Source organism: Ostrinia furnacalis, unplaced genomic scaffold (assembly GCF_004193835.3).
Source record: "Ostrinia furnacalis isolate ACB-3 unplaced genomic scaffold, ASM419383v2 OfSCF2054, whole genome shotgun sequence".
Taxonomy (NCBI): domain Eukaryota; kingdom Metazoa; phylum Arthropoda; class Insecta; order Lepidoptera; family Crambidae; genus Ostrinia; species Ostrinia furnacalis.
This window is the reverse complement of record NW_021132293.1, coordinates 1,040,902-1,057,115: the sequence shown is the minus strand read 5'-3', so window position 1 is coordinate 1,057,115 and position 16,214 is coordinate 1,040,902. Positions and strand designations below refer to the sequence as shown.

Genomic DNA, 16,214 nt, shown 5'->3' with positions numbered 1-16,214 from the left:
TTTATGTTGTCTGAGATAGGTCACTGAAAATGAAACGTAATGTATTTAAAATTTAACTTAGGTACCTAATTCAATACGCACTAACACTTTCCATATAGTACCTACCTTCTCCACTTAGTGCCAAAGCCTGGAGAGCGTCAATTCCGACAATATCTTGTTCTAAATTGACAGAAAAAAACAATCATATACCTAAATCAAACACTTGTTATTTTACCACAATTCAAGGGATGGTATTCTTACCAGTTAATGTCACAATTCGTTTGGAACCGAAAACTGTAAAGGATATTATTTTTAGCAGAAGTGATATAAAACGTTTCAAATTTATAAAGCCAGTAACTCACAGAAAGCTGAAAATAATTTGTCAGCCAAATCTTCGGGGCTCTTCGATGCACTGACAATACCTCTTCCTTCTGTAATTAAAATTATAAGGTTTTTTTTTGCCCATAAGGGAGAAGCTCTTGGCCTGCATCTCACCCGATGTAAAGTGGTAATGAGGCCGATTGCTGATATATGCAAGGTTTCTTTATTTGAGATTTGAGCCCGTGAGCATAAAGTATAATGTACCTACTTACCTCCCGGCCTTTCAACTGCGAATCAAAATAATTTATTAATATTTTTCAATATCCAAGAAATACTTTATTTTTATTTTTACAAATAATTACATAGAAATTACCAATTGAAAAGCTTATAATATAATCGAAACAAATTACTATATAAGTACTTATTGAAAAGTTAACCAGAAGTACCAAATGAAAGCAAAATTGAAGATGATGTTCATTCATATCGTGCTGAATTATTAAATTATTTTTCATAATTTTTACTTTTATTTCTCTGTAAGCAGAGAAATGGTTTAAAGTGGTACCTATCCGAAACAACACAGTAATTTTTTAGCACTTCGTATTTTCAGTAAAAATCGAACCCACTGTATAAACAGGAACTTATCTTTTTTAGAAATAAGAAATATTTGCATGATGTAAAAAAATACGAACATGAATAATACGAATAAATCATTAAAGACTCACTTTTATCAATGAGTTTCCGAGTAATCGGAAGTAACTCCGCCGGTGTGAAGGTATCACCTAAACAAAATCATATAGGGATTAAATGTAGACAGATTATAAAATATTCATTAGTTACCTGGACATAAGTCCACGAACAAGACGTTCAAGATAGAATGACCACAATATTTCATTTTGATTGATACTACGAGTAATAAGTCTAATAACTTACCAACCGACAGAGGTCTTCCAGATGCTTTCGCATTTTCTGCAAAAAAAACATGACAACTTTTTGATGACAACTTTTAATGATACCTAAAATGTAGTATTAACGTAATAATGTTATAATAAACCTGGTTCATGATTAGGCTCATCATCATCTTCTTCTAAAGATAATGGCGCTCCATCTCTTGCGGATAGATTTTTATGTTGGTGTATGTCATGTCCTTGATTCAAATGAATTCTTTCTGTGGTGGATTTTTTTACTGAAAAAATACTGCGTATTAAATGCTTACAAGTAGAGTATGTAAAGGAACAGGTACTATTGGTTGATCTCTTTGTGAATAACAAAATTATAAAGCCGGTATATTATGATTGATGTATAAATAATTCTATTTTTGTGAATTATTTATACATCAAATACATATGTATATTAATCCTAATACATACGTCTATCACTTTTGGTAAAAGCCGTTTTACTCGGAATTGATACACGTGGTTCGGTATAAACCTGCGTGAATAAAAATGGGACAGGATACATCATATATTTTTAAATAACAAGGTCATCTTTTTATCATTTACTCTCTTCCTAGTCCTACGTTACACAACAGTAGATAGGTATATCAAGTCCATAAAACTGCAGAAAGATCGTCTCTACATTTTCGTAAATTAGTAGGTACTTACATAATCTAGGATTACGAATAAAACCAATATTGTTAGTTTCCCCTCCATTTCACATGATTCCCTATACGTATGTGGCACTAAACCGCAATCAGTGGGAAAAATAATTACAATCGTTAATCAAAACGCAGTGGCCGTGTAATTTATCAACTTTGGGCCCAATATAGCTGAAAGATTGCTTAGCGTACACTCCAATGATTTTCATTACGTACCGTGTTCTTCGCTGTTTGTCAAGAATTTCTGGACGAAACGGTTATGACAATGTTTCTTTCCAAAAGTAATTCGCCTGTTCATATTTCAAGTTCTCTTCTTTCTCTTGACCTTTCGGTTAAACGTTGAGCATCATTAAACAGAAAATGTTGGTGTCTAATAACTCTATTTTCAGTTACCATTACTTGCTACAATGGTATAAAAATGTTTTATTAGTTTGATGTCCGAAATTGAATTACTTTTGAAATGTTCAGCTCTACATTTTTAGTACATGTCATACTCGTACGAGTATAAGAGCATTCAAAGCTCGAGCTGTACCTATTTGTTAAATCGAGAAGAAAATAATAGATATTTAGTCAAATAAATACTTCCTTTGGAATACTGTAGGCAATAATATAATTTTTAATTTAATTATTGTACTTAGCATAAAAATCATTCATAAAAATAGATTAATTAACTTCCGTTGCTATTATTACCAAAGCTTTTACAATTACACTTAGGTAATTCATACCTGTCATACTACTACGAGTACGTCTGTGTAATTGTGTTGTCAATGAACTTGTGCTCAGTAATTACCTGAAATTATACGTATAGGTCCCAACAAACCGGCTTTCGTGCACGCGCAGTGAGTCAACCACAGACCTTGGACGTAAGAGCTAGCTCGGTTTCGCTGTTACTGTCTACCTTGCCATTAGCTCTAAACTTAGGTACAAGAACCACAGCCGGTTCAGACAGACTTAATACGTTGCGTTAATTTTAAAGATGCTTGCTAGAATCATGAAACGAAACATTAATGTACCTACATTCTGAAAATACCAAAAGTCTAAATTACGAGTATGCGACGATTCACAGCGCAGTTAACCGTAGGTTACGTTATGTACGTGTATATGAATTTTTATTCACTCTACTATCGTTCCTACTTTTATTACTAAATAAAAAATTTATTGGTCTTCGTTTTTCATTCATTTACATCCAATCTGTATAATATGTTCCAATGTTCTAAATAAAACTAGGCCTTGATGACCATCATTAAATGCTATAGTATGTCATTAGTTCCCGAAAAAAAATTAGTTAATCTCATGATTCTTAATCATCTTCGCGCTTTCATTTTTCCGTCCATTTGCGGTGTACACCGGAATAATTAAGAGATAGAACAGCGTGAACGCTCCTTTGTTCCTGGTCCCGTTTAAGGCTGGCCGTTAACGTCAATATTGTTTTAAATTAATTCAATTAAGGAGCCGTTTGCACTTAATTAAGTTTATATTTTATAACGGAAATGTAGTATTGTGCTATAACTCATTGTTGTCGGATGTCCTTTGTACTAGCAATGCATCGGCGGCGATAGAACATGAGCGGAATTGTATGTAACTTCAGTATTCTAGGTCGATCGATTTTCTATTCAGTATCTATTTCAATATGTATTAATTATGTTAGTTGAACAGAATAACGACGTAAAGGAAACAAGAAAGCCCGAAGCTTGAAATAAATAGTATTTTCCGGTTGAGTATAATGATACTTGTAAATATAACAACAAAAATACTATATGTTGTATCATGTGACTGGAGACCTTATTAAAATACGAGGTCACTGCGCACCTTTCTGTGGTTGGGTAAAAGCGTCATTACCCAGATAGCAAGNCATAGGTATTCCTATTGAAAAACGAAATAAAATATTAAATTTCACTTTGGACATTGTCAAGAAGGAGATTATCATCATTAGAGATTTTGCCAAATTTCTAGGGGTACTTACCGCTGCGTGTCCTGCTATAGCATATGGATGGATGTATACTAAAGTTCTTGAAAGAGAAAAGTATTTAGCATTAAAAAAATGTAATGACAATTACGATTGCAAAATGAAACTTCGAAACGTTGTAACTAGCGATCTTATTTGGTGGGAACAACACATAATGATGGCTACAAATTCAATTCGCAGCGGTAAATACTCACTAGAAATTTACTCTGATGCATCCTTAACCGGATGGGGTGTGATGTGCAATGGCGAAAGGTCAAACGGTTTCTGGGATTCAACCGAGTCCAAATACCATATTAACCTGTTGGAGTTAAAGGCAGCCTTCATAGGCCTGCAGTGTTTTGCAAATGATATGCGTGATTGCGAAATTTTATTAAGAATTGATAATACAGTTGCCATCTCTTATATTAACAGGATGGGTGGGATTCAATACACCCATTTAAATGAAATTTCACGTCGTATTTGGAAATGGTGTGAGGAGAGGCAATTGTATATCTTTGCGTCATATATTAAATCCAAAGATAATGTCGAGGCTGACGAAGAGTCCAGACGGACGAATATTGATACGGAATGGAGTTTATCATCTACAGCATTTCATAGTATTGTTGAGAAGTATGGAGAACCTGATATAGATCTTTTTGCAACTCGTTTAAATTCTAAATGTAGGTACACTTACCACTAGAACCGGAATTATTAGCTATAATAACGTACTTTTTACGATTGGTAGCCAATTTAAAAAGCTTACAATCGTGAATGATTAATCACTGGCTCCCATGAGTTAGGCGGCGCGGTGAAAGGTTGTGCGCGATGACCCGCGATACACTGCGCCGGCGCAACTCGGTAGCACAGCGTAGGGAGATAGAACAACCCACGTAATTTATTTGCTTAAAAGAAAAGTAGGTATATAGTCACTGTCAGATATTTAGTTTTAACACCGCTGGCTGAAACTAAAGTTGTAGAGCAACTTTTAGAATAGATTTTAGAGACTATTGATTTTATACTATGTCAGAATTAATACAGGATTTTAATGTCATAAAAAATATAGATCTAAACATACATACCATTGCAGGACCGACTATTTTTTATCCACAACGAGGAAGCTCTTGGTCTGTATCTCATCTGATGGTAAGTGATGATCAGGCCGAAGGTGGTTTCATAATCATAATGGTTACTACCATCACCTTGACTGCAGCGGCTGTTCTTTACATGCTGTATCAGTTGCGTTTGCGCCATTGTAGATTGTCGAGCAGTTTCGCCATTTAGCGAGACTCTCACCAGAGAAAAGACGCTAACACCTCAAACTACTAACGAGTTTCGTAAAGACCGCATTGTCCGTATGTTCTAGATTCCTTTGTTGCACTGACGTTAATTTTTTCAACGCACTGTTTATCTAGAGTAAGATTTGTAAATGCAGTCTGATAGAGCGGTACGATAATACTCGTGTTGGTAATAAATAATGTACATACAGTGGCGCAAAACTTGAAATAGTTTACGGTTCTGCATAGCCGAAACTTAAAGATAAAGATCAAAAATAAAAACGTAATTATGTTGGATAACTTAGCGTTTATGTTATGCTCTAAAAATAAATGCAAGTACTTATAATAGGAGTTAAGCGGAGGAGTTAAGCTAAATATTACGAAAAAACACCGAAACAACACTATTCCCAATGAAGTACCTACTATATAATTTATCATAAAATAGTAGGTAAACAGAAATGTACTGCAACTTCTTGTCCAACACATGCCCACGCACCTAATTCAATATCACTTACGAAATGGCAAAGCTAAAGAAAACTTGTGGGCGCTGCTCAATCCGCCCACGCTCGCTCTACTGTGCGGGGTAATTACGGCATTGGCCCCCTGAAACTTGCGGGGTGAATGGGTATTACCTGAGCTAGAGCGTATAATACTTTTTTAAACAACATTTATTTGCATGAAACCGAACCCGCCTAATGGTGTCGCCTACACACTTTTCGCCATTGTACCTGGGGAGTTGAGTTTATCTGAATCTAATAGAATTTTGCTAGTAACTTATTGTATTAACTTGACAAAGCTAATAGCTTAAGAATTGTTCAGGTGTATTCAGTCAGGTCAGGCTTCAGTCAATTTATAAATCTTAGTTTATACTTTTGCTTCGAGTCAAAGCTTAGAACAAAATTAAATTGCCAATGAAAGTTGTTGTCAACTCGGACAATACCGACATTGTCTCGATAAAAACAATTCTAATAATCTAAATAAATCTTCAAAATATTATGAAGCAGGTAAATTCTATACCAAATTAGGTAAAGCATCGTCACATCACTAGCGGGCATGATGTGGAAACCCCGGCGCACACGTGAATCGCTCGAACGCCTCCTGCTAAATAATTAATTAAATCATTGCGCTAAGAATTGAATTGGAAAGTATTAATTGCAAAAAAGGTAATAAACTTGGCTCTGTATTTATGAACTTAATATAATAGTATTAACGCACCGATTTCTTTTCATAATGCATCGAAGTGAAGTTAGTTATAACGATGAAGCACAAAAAAGTAATTACCACATAATTTACCACTAATGGCTGATATTTTATCACAAACATAATTTAATTTCGAAGTTAAACAATCACACGCGTAATTTTCATCAATTATGCAACTTCCTTTTAAAGTGTTACGTAGGTACATGTCATTTATTAAAACATGTTCCGAGCAGGTTATTCGCTGTAGTAAATAACGGGACATAACAGTTCCTGCGGTCGTAATTACTGAAAACATTTATAATGTAATAATTAACGATGTAGAAGTGAAAAACATGTATGTAGGTTGATACCTACATGTTCTTCATGTAGTACCCACCTAAAACGTTTGTACTTTGTAAAACGACGACAAAAACCTGCTGAAAAATTGGTGAGGTATCTTTTAGTCGAAAATTTTCCGCTTTTCGGTCAGATGAACGACTTGACAATAAATTAATGGAGTGAGTAGGTATCTAAAGATAGGATTTGCCCGGACATCCTCCAACGGTGCATGGCCCGCCCGCGTCACATAATTTTACGGCAGCCGATAGGGATCCCGACGCGCCGTCTAGACGCGACAGCCGCGCTAGACTGGTTTTACAACCACTCCGCTAAGCGCCCGCCGCGGAGCCGCCTCCCCGATCGATCCGCCGACAAATCCGACGGAAAAACGGAGATGGTAATGCAACTAAGGTGTGATTTTAGACGGCAGCACTCGCGCCCCGGAGCAATGGGATCGCTGAAGACGCCGCAGTGCCGCAATCGTGAGTGCATCCTCTAAAGTAGATTGACAGGCTATCAGGCATCCAGAAAACGATCGCGAGTAGGCGGCGCGTGAAATGTCCCCAGAGATTTATTCGTGACAGCAGAAGATTCAAATGCATTCAATAAAATAAACACACAAAGATCGAAACGAAAACCTTGAACTATGGATGATGTAACGTCTTAATATAATTTTTATGCGTCATTTAAGCAATGCTTGCGCTTATCATAACTGTGTGTATTTTAGAACCTCGATGTTTGTTGAAAAAATCCTTGAAATGACATTCGCTGTGATGTGACGACTGAGGTCATCGTATAAATAATCTGGATTTGTTTTACTACGTGTAAAGTTAACTCTATAAACGGAACAAGCAATACAATTGTATCGTACGTGCCTATGTGCAAAATAGCATACATAGGTGAATAGGTCTGCCCGAGCTACGAGTACATCATTGTTACAGAACAAAACGAGTAAAGCCATTATCTGGAACTGAACAATTCCTTTCACTTCAAATACAAGCATCAATTTGTGCAATCTCAGACCACTTACCACAAAAACAATGAACCATTACACGTGCGTTCACTCTGCAACGCTTTAAAATGTTTCATCGACGACCCATGGCCGCGACCACGGACCACGTCCGATACACATTTTCAATTTAACGTCGAGGTACTTGTACAACGAAGACACACGGCACTATTACTTAAGCAAATGCAATTAGTCCTATACGCTCGCTGAAACGACTCTAGATAATGGGAAACTCCCGCTTAGTTCGGTTAATTTAACGACAGTTACTTATTTAGAGCAAGCTTTAAAAGAAAAATACAAGAAAGTTTGTCTCGTATATTGTTGCCAAGTTGCGTTAAAAAGGCTTACACCGCAGCGGCCACTTGAAGTGCAGGGCTGCCATTGGAAAAATAAAGTTGACTGTTTAGTACGACTACAATAAATAATGTTAGTTAACCGCATTGTGTTGAAAAAAAACAAACTGTGCATAAATTACACCAGTATTTTTGGAGAGCAGTTTGATGTGTCATCAGAGAACAATGATCTTGATTTCAAACATCCCAGTTTATTTAGTCCGCTGTTGACACTTTCAATCGAACTGATAGGTATGCTAAATGGTGAGTTATTTTTAACAACAGAACTTTTTTTGCATACGAGTAACATTGCTCGTAGGTACTTTACATTATGCAGCACTCAAACAATATTTTTTGTTGCATTTATGATAGGATTTATTACTACTTCTGACCTGTATGTGCCGCCATTTGTACACACGCTTCAGGCTTTTGTGGTTAGACGTCTCCAGCAGATTAGCAGCCCTATCATGCAGTTGAAGATATCGGTGCAGCGAATGCTCTTGTCTCTAAACGCATTCCCAACGTCTCAGCCAGCTTTTGACAAAGCGAATTGAAATCCGCAAGGCTCGGTGCTCGTGACTGTGGGCTCGGTAGCTCGGCTCACGTCGCCCACAAAAGCCCGCGACTGCAGATATGGAATATTAAGATGTATTAGGTACTATTTCCTGGAAATCGCGGAATATTAAAAAACATTTTTGTGCTGATAAAAGGACAATGTTATTGTCTTATTCATAGTGTGGTAAAATGTTAGATTGTAATTTTAGCCTCCGTAAAGCTCTGGTTTACATTTGATTAACTGCTAACTGCAGCTTTAACTAACTGAAAAGTTATAAGAAAACTAGCAACTAGAATACCAGGTGCAAATAAGTAAGTCTGCGTCCATTATTATTTACAGCACTAGCCCACTTCAAGTGTCACAAGCAAAGGGATTTAAACTGCAAATGCATGAACAAAGCTGTATACAAAAGTTTATTTTATTATTGCTTTTAAAAAAAATCTTTATTTTCGTGCATGTAGAGTACCGTCCAAGCAATATTGCTTCCTAGATTTGTATTTATTGGAGTTCTATTTCCATACTAGAAACATTTTCGATTGGCTATATTTAGTTCATGGGCATTGTTGCTCTCTCGAGATATCCGATCAGACAATAGGCGTCTGTTCTGGATATCCGACACCTCTTTGTTTCGTGGCTCAATCTCCATAATCCCCAAGCGATTTCAATGAAACTGTTGTGCCGGCACTTCACAGTATTTTTGAATATAAATTCTGAACGACACTCCTCCATATTTAACACATTTTTGGGTTTTTCGCGGTCTTTGATAAGTCTAAAATACTCACTAAAGCTCAATCTTGTAGGTTAGTATAGCAGCTCAGAGCTCTATCACGCGAACATACAAAAACGAACAATATTGACATCGCTTGCTTTGTATCGATCCGAAGCCACTCATCTATAACATTATCGTGAATAAGCATCTGTACAATGGTAAAAGGTGCCCTCTAAATTTAATATTAATATTTATAACCTGGCAACGATGCGAATTCGAGAGAAAGCATTCATGTACAAGTATGTCATAAATTAAGGTCTTTTGGAGCTTTATGTTAAAATGTAGGCCAGCCAAAATGTACAAGTATTTTAACTGATACAGCTTGTAAAGTTAATGAGGGTGGTATCATTAAAGTGACACTGAAACTGCATTTTTGTGCAGTCGTTTCTCAAAAGCCGCAACGCCTGACACTTCGTTGGTGGTGTTGACTGTGGAATAATAAAAAGTAAGTCAAGTTAAGTAAGTTGATATTATTAAAATGTCCAAGGATATTATTAGTTCGTAATAATTGGCGTTCAATGTCAGGCGGTGAGAGATCGGGGGCGCGGCGCTTTCCCAGGCCCGGCAGCTGCGTCCTGCTGCGCCCGTGACGTCATCAACGCCACATACAGAGCGCCACTTCCGTTATTAGTTTCCGATGCATAGATCGATCATTTTCCTGGAACTTGATAACATGGAAATTGATGATGCAAGTTCATAAGCAGATGTAGAGTATACATCATCACATAAATCACTTAAGTCCAAAACTTTGCAGTCTGAGATCATCTACTTACCTAGTACCTAGCTACATACAGTACACTGGCAAAATATTTTTAGGTCGTAGTGTGAAATAAATACCTGTATTTATTTTTATCTAAGTAGTATGTGATTTATCTTATAAGTTCAAATTTGTGTCACCATATAATTAATATGTAATAGCTTCATCAATATTTAATGATTTCGTAACAACACTTTCAAAATTCAGATTGTGTAGACTACTTAAGCTAATGAATATGTACGAATTTTGTTACATATTTTGACTAACTATACTATTTTCAAACAGTGTGTATTCTACTGTGGCTTTAAACGACTAAATGCAGCACGTAATGGTTTCTGAATTAGTGTTATAATAAGTTAGTTAAAACTGGTTTCACAAAAGAGCCATTAGGCTCCACGTATCGTGCCATTGAACCTAAACAAAATATAAACAGTGAAAGAAATTTTGGCAACAACTTGGGCTCTATAAATTGAATGTTGGATAAGCCAGACTATCACGTACTAGCACTGAATTAAGTCTGGAAAATTCACTGTTTCGTGTTGATTCTTTTGTCCGTAACAATACTAAACAACCCTACCATCTTTAACACTGGCGTAATATAAGACAGTGTAGTCTTGTGACTTTTTGACTAAAATGATGTCATCGTTTCTTTATTTTGACTGTGAATACAAAGTCCTTGTTGTTGACGTAGAATGTAGAATTCGCGGATATTTTAAATTAAAATGAAGAACTTTTTGTTATTTACAGGATGACGCCATAGTCACTGTTTGTTGACAAACGTGATAATGTAATAATAAGTAGGTACATACTGGTTTACAGTATGGTTCCTATATTTTTATCTGTGTTCAAACATTGCGCATGCAAATACTTAGCAACGCAGTCATCATCAGTTTACTTATTTGCAAATATCGTATATGTATATGCAGATTGCTTAGACGAGTGCGGAAACTATTTCACAATAAACATAATCACATTTTTCACAGCCTCTGTCACACACAACGTGATCAGATTTTAAATTTCCTAAAATTGTTTTATGAAAAGTTCATCTTAGCCTTTCTTTTTAGCAAAACTTTCGATATCTGGATATCCGATCTCCCTGCGAATGCTTAAACCATTTGTAGTTATTACAACGTGGTTATGTGGCGGAGTTCATATGTTAGGGATTTTAACATTTGCTCATATATCAGCCGGCCTCGGCCGCGAACAGTGATCAATAAAACTGTCGAAACACTCACATTGTTTGCCATTTGAAATATTATTATGATTGCGTAAAATAAACATGTTTGCTGCCCGTACAATGAACAGTTAAAAATAATTGAATCTCGAGATTGTTTCTTAAAGGTCTATCAATAAAGCTACAAAATACTTTACTTAATTTTCTAAATACCAACTCTTAAGATTATAAAGTTTCAGAACAAGTTAAACGAAGAAAATTTACAGCACTATTTACTGTAGAACTGTTTCGTCAGTAATATGATCAATAGATTACTGGGGGACTAAAGCGGCTGAAATGTAACATGGCGTTGACGCATAAAATATTAACGGAGATATTTGCGAGGGCGCATTGGGCGTAACATCCGTATTAAAGTTGAATGGCTCTCAACCACTTCCTGTCTCCGCTACGGATTCTGACAAAGCGGGATTACAATCAGCCGGCGGTAGAGCCGTCGAGGAGGCTCGAACCGCGGAGTGACTGCGATCGCTACACCCTTGAGGACTCTGGAAATATCAATATATCCAGCCCCACTCCCCTCGCTTCAGGATGCTTAGACACTCGCGAAGAGCACTCCAAGAAAGCCCAGTTTACGATACGCCAACTTAAAACTTTATCGAATTGTCGAAATACTTATTTTAACTTTGTGCTCGCCTTCTCCAGCTTATTTATACAGTATGTATTTTTGTTTAAAATAAATTTTGACTCTAGCCTTTATTAATTTAAACTTTTCCCACTAACTTCACGGTTCTTTTAGTGGTCTTCTCAACTGGAGTTGTAGTTTATTTGTTTCTTGAGTTACTTCTTAGATGAGATTTCGATGCTAATAAATCGTGAAAATTTTTACTCGGTCGTACAGAATGTGAATCGGAGGAATTTGGCCAGCCGCCAGGGAGAGCCATCCTGGCTCAGAGTCAGGACATTCTGATAGCATATCCTTATCATGGCATTATATACTTTATATCCATTAAACCAGACTACTGACAATTTGTGTTCGAAGCTAATGGGAATTTACGGATATCGCAATAATATGTTTCCTACTCATATTTCTAACTACGATTTATAGCTACGATACAGAATATCACTTCCGAGGTTGCCAAGTATTGTTTAGAACCAAATAGAGATCTTATTCGAACATTCTATATACAAGAATAACCGAGGGTATAGGTAGTGTAGGTACTTTAAACCACATAATATGTATCGATAGCGCTACACCCTTGCGCTATCGATACATATTATGTGGTGTGTTGTGCCGTTAGTCCCGGGTGGTGTCATCCTACATTCCGCAAATTGGAATAAAAAATGTATACGGGCAGTTACCCAAATTCTGTCGTTTTTCCGGTATCGACAGTCCGTAGATTGGGAATGGCCGCGTGACATATATCGAATATTTCACGAACACTGCCTCCATGTCACGACACACTTTTCGCTATTTATATTTTACATCAGTATTCGACGCGCGCGTCACTTACACATGATTTATTCATATCCTTATTTCACTGACTTTGTGTGCTATGTTTTGTTCGAAGCATTGTTAGCGAAGTTTATTTATACGCCCATAAATATCAAATACGAAATATTTCGGAAATACAAACAAAATTCAAATTTTTTAGAAGTTATGTGATTTGGAGCTTGTTATGTCTGACAGCCTTTTCTGCCAGTCAAGCACTAAGTAGGTGTAACCAGGCCTGTTCATCTCCGCGAGTTTACATCGAAAACAAAACACGCACGATGGCCCACCTACAGGATACTATTCGACAAGGCCTCACATACGACCGAACATTGATTCACGCACGCGTATTCTTGTGTATGATGGAAGAAAATAAAGAAAATGGTGTACTAAATACGTGCAGTATAGGGCATGTAATATCGGAAGGTTTTCAATTCCGATATTGGATTCCGATATTAGATCTCAATATCGGAATTCCGATATTAATATCGGAATTGAGTTCATGTGTTATAAAATTAATATTTGGTTATATTCGTAAGAATTCTGGATTGTTTACAATAAAATAATGATTTTAATCAAAATATTTTATTTGGTACAAAACAGCACTTCATAAAATTGAAGTATTTTAAAACCATTTTTACGTTATGGGTATCCATTGCATTTGGTTTTTTATATGACAAGAGGCAAACGACCAGACGGATCACCTGATAATAAATGGTTACTGATAATGAGCCTATATGGACTAGCAAATAATTAAAGTGTTTTTGTAAAACCACAGGTATCAAACAAACTTTTACTCCTTCATTATTATTACCCTGTTTTATGTTGGCGGAACGAATTTTAGAGTCATTCAAATCACGTGTTACAAAAATTGTAGAGAGTGGTAAAAAACTTGAAAATGCTACAAGCATTTGTTCCTTTTTGATTATCGATGTACAACTCACAAAACCACGAGCCATCATCATCATCATCATCATGTCAGCCATAGGACGTCCACTGCTGAACACAGGCTTCGACGCTGATTTTCACAATGGCCGGTTGGTGGCGGTCTGCATCCAGTGCCTTCCTGCTACCTTTATGAGGTCGTCGGTCCACCTTGTGGTTATGAGTCCTACGCTGCGCTTTCCGGTACGGGCCTCCACTTCAGAACCTTCTGCCTCATCGTCCGTCTGTTTTGCGTACTAAAGCAGAACCATTGGAAGACCTTATCATATCACAATGCTTGAAGACCTTAATCGAGTATCCCAACAGGTAGGCCTTCGGATGAATATGGAAAAAACGAAGCTTATGTCGAATGTCCATGTTGCTCCTTACCCAGTTTCGGTTAGGAGCTCGATTCTCGAGATTGTTGACAAGTAAGTATGTCTATTTCGGACAAACGATCAGCTAGGTAGTTAGATGCAATTTCGAGAAAGAGGTAAATCGTCCAATACGAAGACGAAAGTCTTCAATTAGTGTGTGTTACCAGTGATGATATACGGCTCGAAAACGTGGCCTTTGAATATAGGGCACGACGTGCTATGGAGAGGGATAAGCTTGGTGTTTCTTTACGAGATCTAATCAGAAATGAGGAGCTCTGTAAACTAACTAAGGTCGCTGACGTAGTCCGACGGATTAGCAAGCTGAAGTGGCAATGGGCAGGGCACATAGTACGCAGAACTGACGGTCCATAGTCCAGTAAAATTAATGTTTGAAAGGGAGTTGAGACACTGTTCTTTGTTGACCAAGTACCCATGGCAAATGCTAAAATTGATCTAGAACAAGTTAAATTAACCATAAATAGTAAAGATATTAAAATATTTGCAGTGGAACAAAAAGTGATGGTGAGAGACATGAGAAAATCATTGGTCGTTGCCAATCATGTACTTTGGGCTTTGTGGCAGGTTGTGGCGAGTTTAAACGCTTTGTTTAAAATCTCAATTAAAACTTTTATCTGATTCCGATATTACGATATTGGGTCGCTCAATATCGGAATTGAAATATCGGATCTCGCAGTCCGAGATTCCGATATTACGAGATTCCGAGATTCCGATATTCATGCCCTAGTGCAGTATTTAACTGCCTAAATGATAATAAAAACACAGAATGTACTTTTTTAAGTTGCCTCAAGACACTGAGAGGTAAATAAGTAGTTAATATTATTCATTCTAAATCATGTATTTCCTCCGCCATTTTCCGCAGTTTGGCACCTCACGTCACATCATTTTACCGAAGTCAGCCCTATAGCTTCGGCGCAGTGCCGATCACTGACGTTTGGCAACAAAATGGTGCTTGACTCTTGAGACAGGCTAAATTACACCATATTGTTAATGACATTGAGCATATTTTTTTTTAAATACCTTCGCGAAGTAAAACTTCTGTACGTAGTAGGTACTTATTATTATTCTGTGGTGTAACTTTCAATGCACGCACTAGTATCATCCATAAAAGATTGTTATAAAAACCTAATTGTTTTCAGAAAAATACAGCCCGCTCGCACGTAAATAAGCTAAGCATCTTTTTCGAGTTGTCGTTACTTTTTATAGAGTAACCTTTAAGTTTGTTTGTTAGAACCTAACTGTAGGTATTTCACTTCACTAACTTACACCTGGGTCATGAACCTGGATAAAATATTTAATACAACGACCTCTTCTGTACCTGCTTGTTTGAATTGAAATTACAGAAAGAAAATAGAATTTTACAGTCGTTCTCTGAACTGCACAGCTAAACAATTCGAAGTGAAAACTTAAGTGTACATTTACACAAAGCATTTATCCCATCATAAAGCAGCGTATTAAAATTATTAAAGTTCAAACAAGCAGTTGCATCGCTATATACAAAATTAATGTTCAGAAATCTATAAACAACTCATCAGACCACCACAAACTATTAGTTTGTGCTCCGAGGTTTAACGAATTCTAAACTAACATCCTCCGGGGAGCTCAGTGCACGGGATCCCCTCAATCAATACCAGCACCTGGAGTGCACCCCTAATTGCTAAATTTAGGCAAAGGAACCCATCTAAGGAACGTTTACATCCGCGTAAAGCCGTTTAATGACGATGTTCCGAGTTCATTAAGTCGACAGAGTGCCGGCATTTTGTCACACGTCTGTGAAATGCTAATTTGTTTCTGTACACTCAATATGCGCCTGTTACACCTTTGCTCTTTTTACCCCGACTAAAAGTTAAAAGCGAATGTTTGGGTATGCTGATCCGTCAAAATTGAATCCCTTTAGGCCGTGCGAATAATCGGGATTGGAAAGTGCAGTCGTGTGTGTGAACATATCAAGACGAATTTCAATAATGGACACATTCGATTACAAACCAATTTCTATGAAACATCCAATATCGAATTCAATCAACCGATTCTTGTAAATATTATTGAACAGGCGAAGTAAGCATGTATTATAATTAAAGCCTACTTTCTTTTTTCATGTATTTCTAATAAATAGACAGTTATTGCTCGCTTACTTGAATATTAAGGCTGAGTTGCACTATCTTAAATACTTCAACTTTG

General features: G+C 36.8%; 1 protein-coding gene across 1 annotated transcript in view; it reads left to right on the top strand.

Annotated features, from left to right (window-relative positions):
* LOC114354501 (uncharacterized) overlaps window positions 1–16,214 on the top strand; it is a 98,121-nt gene that overhangs the window by 10,558 nt on the left and 71,349 nt on the right. The window lies entirely within an intron of this gene.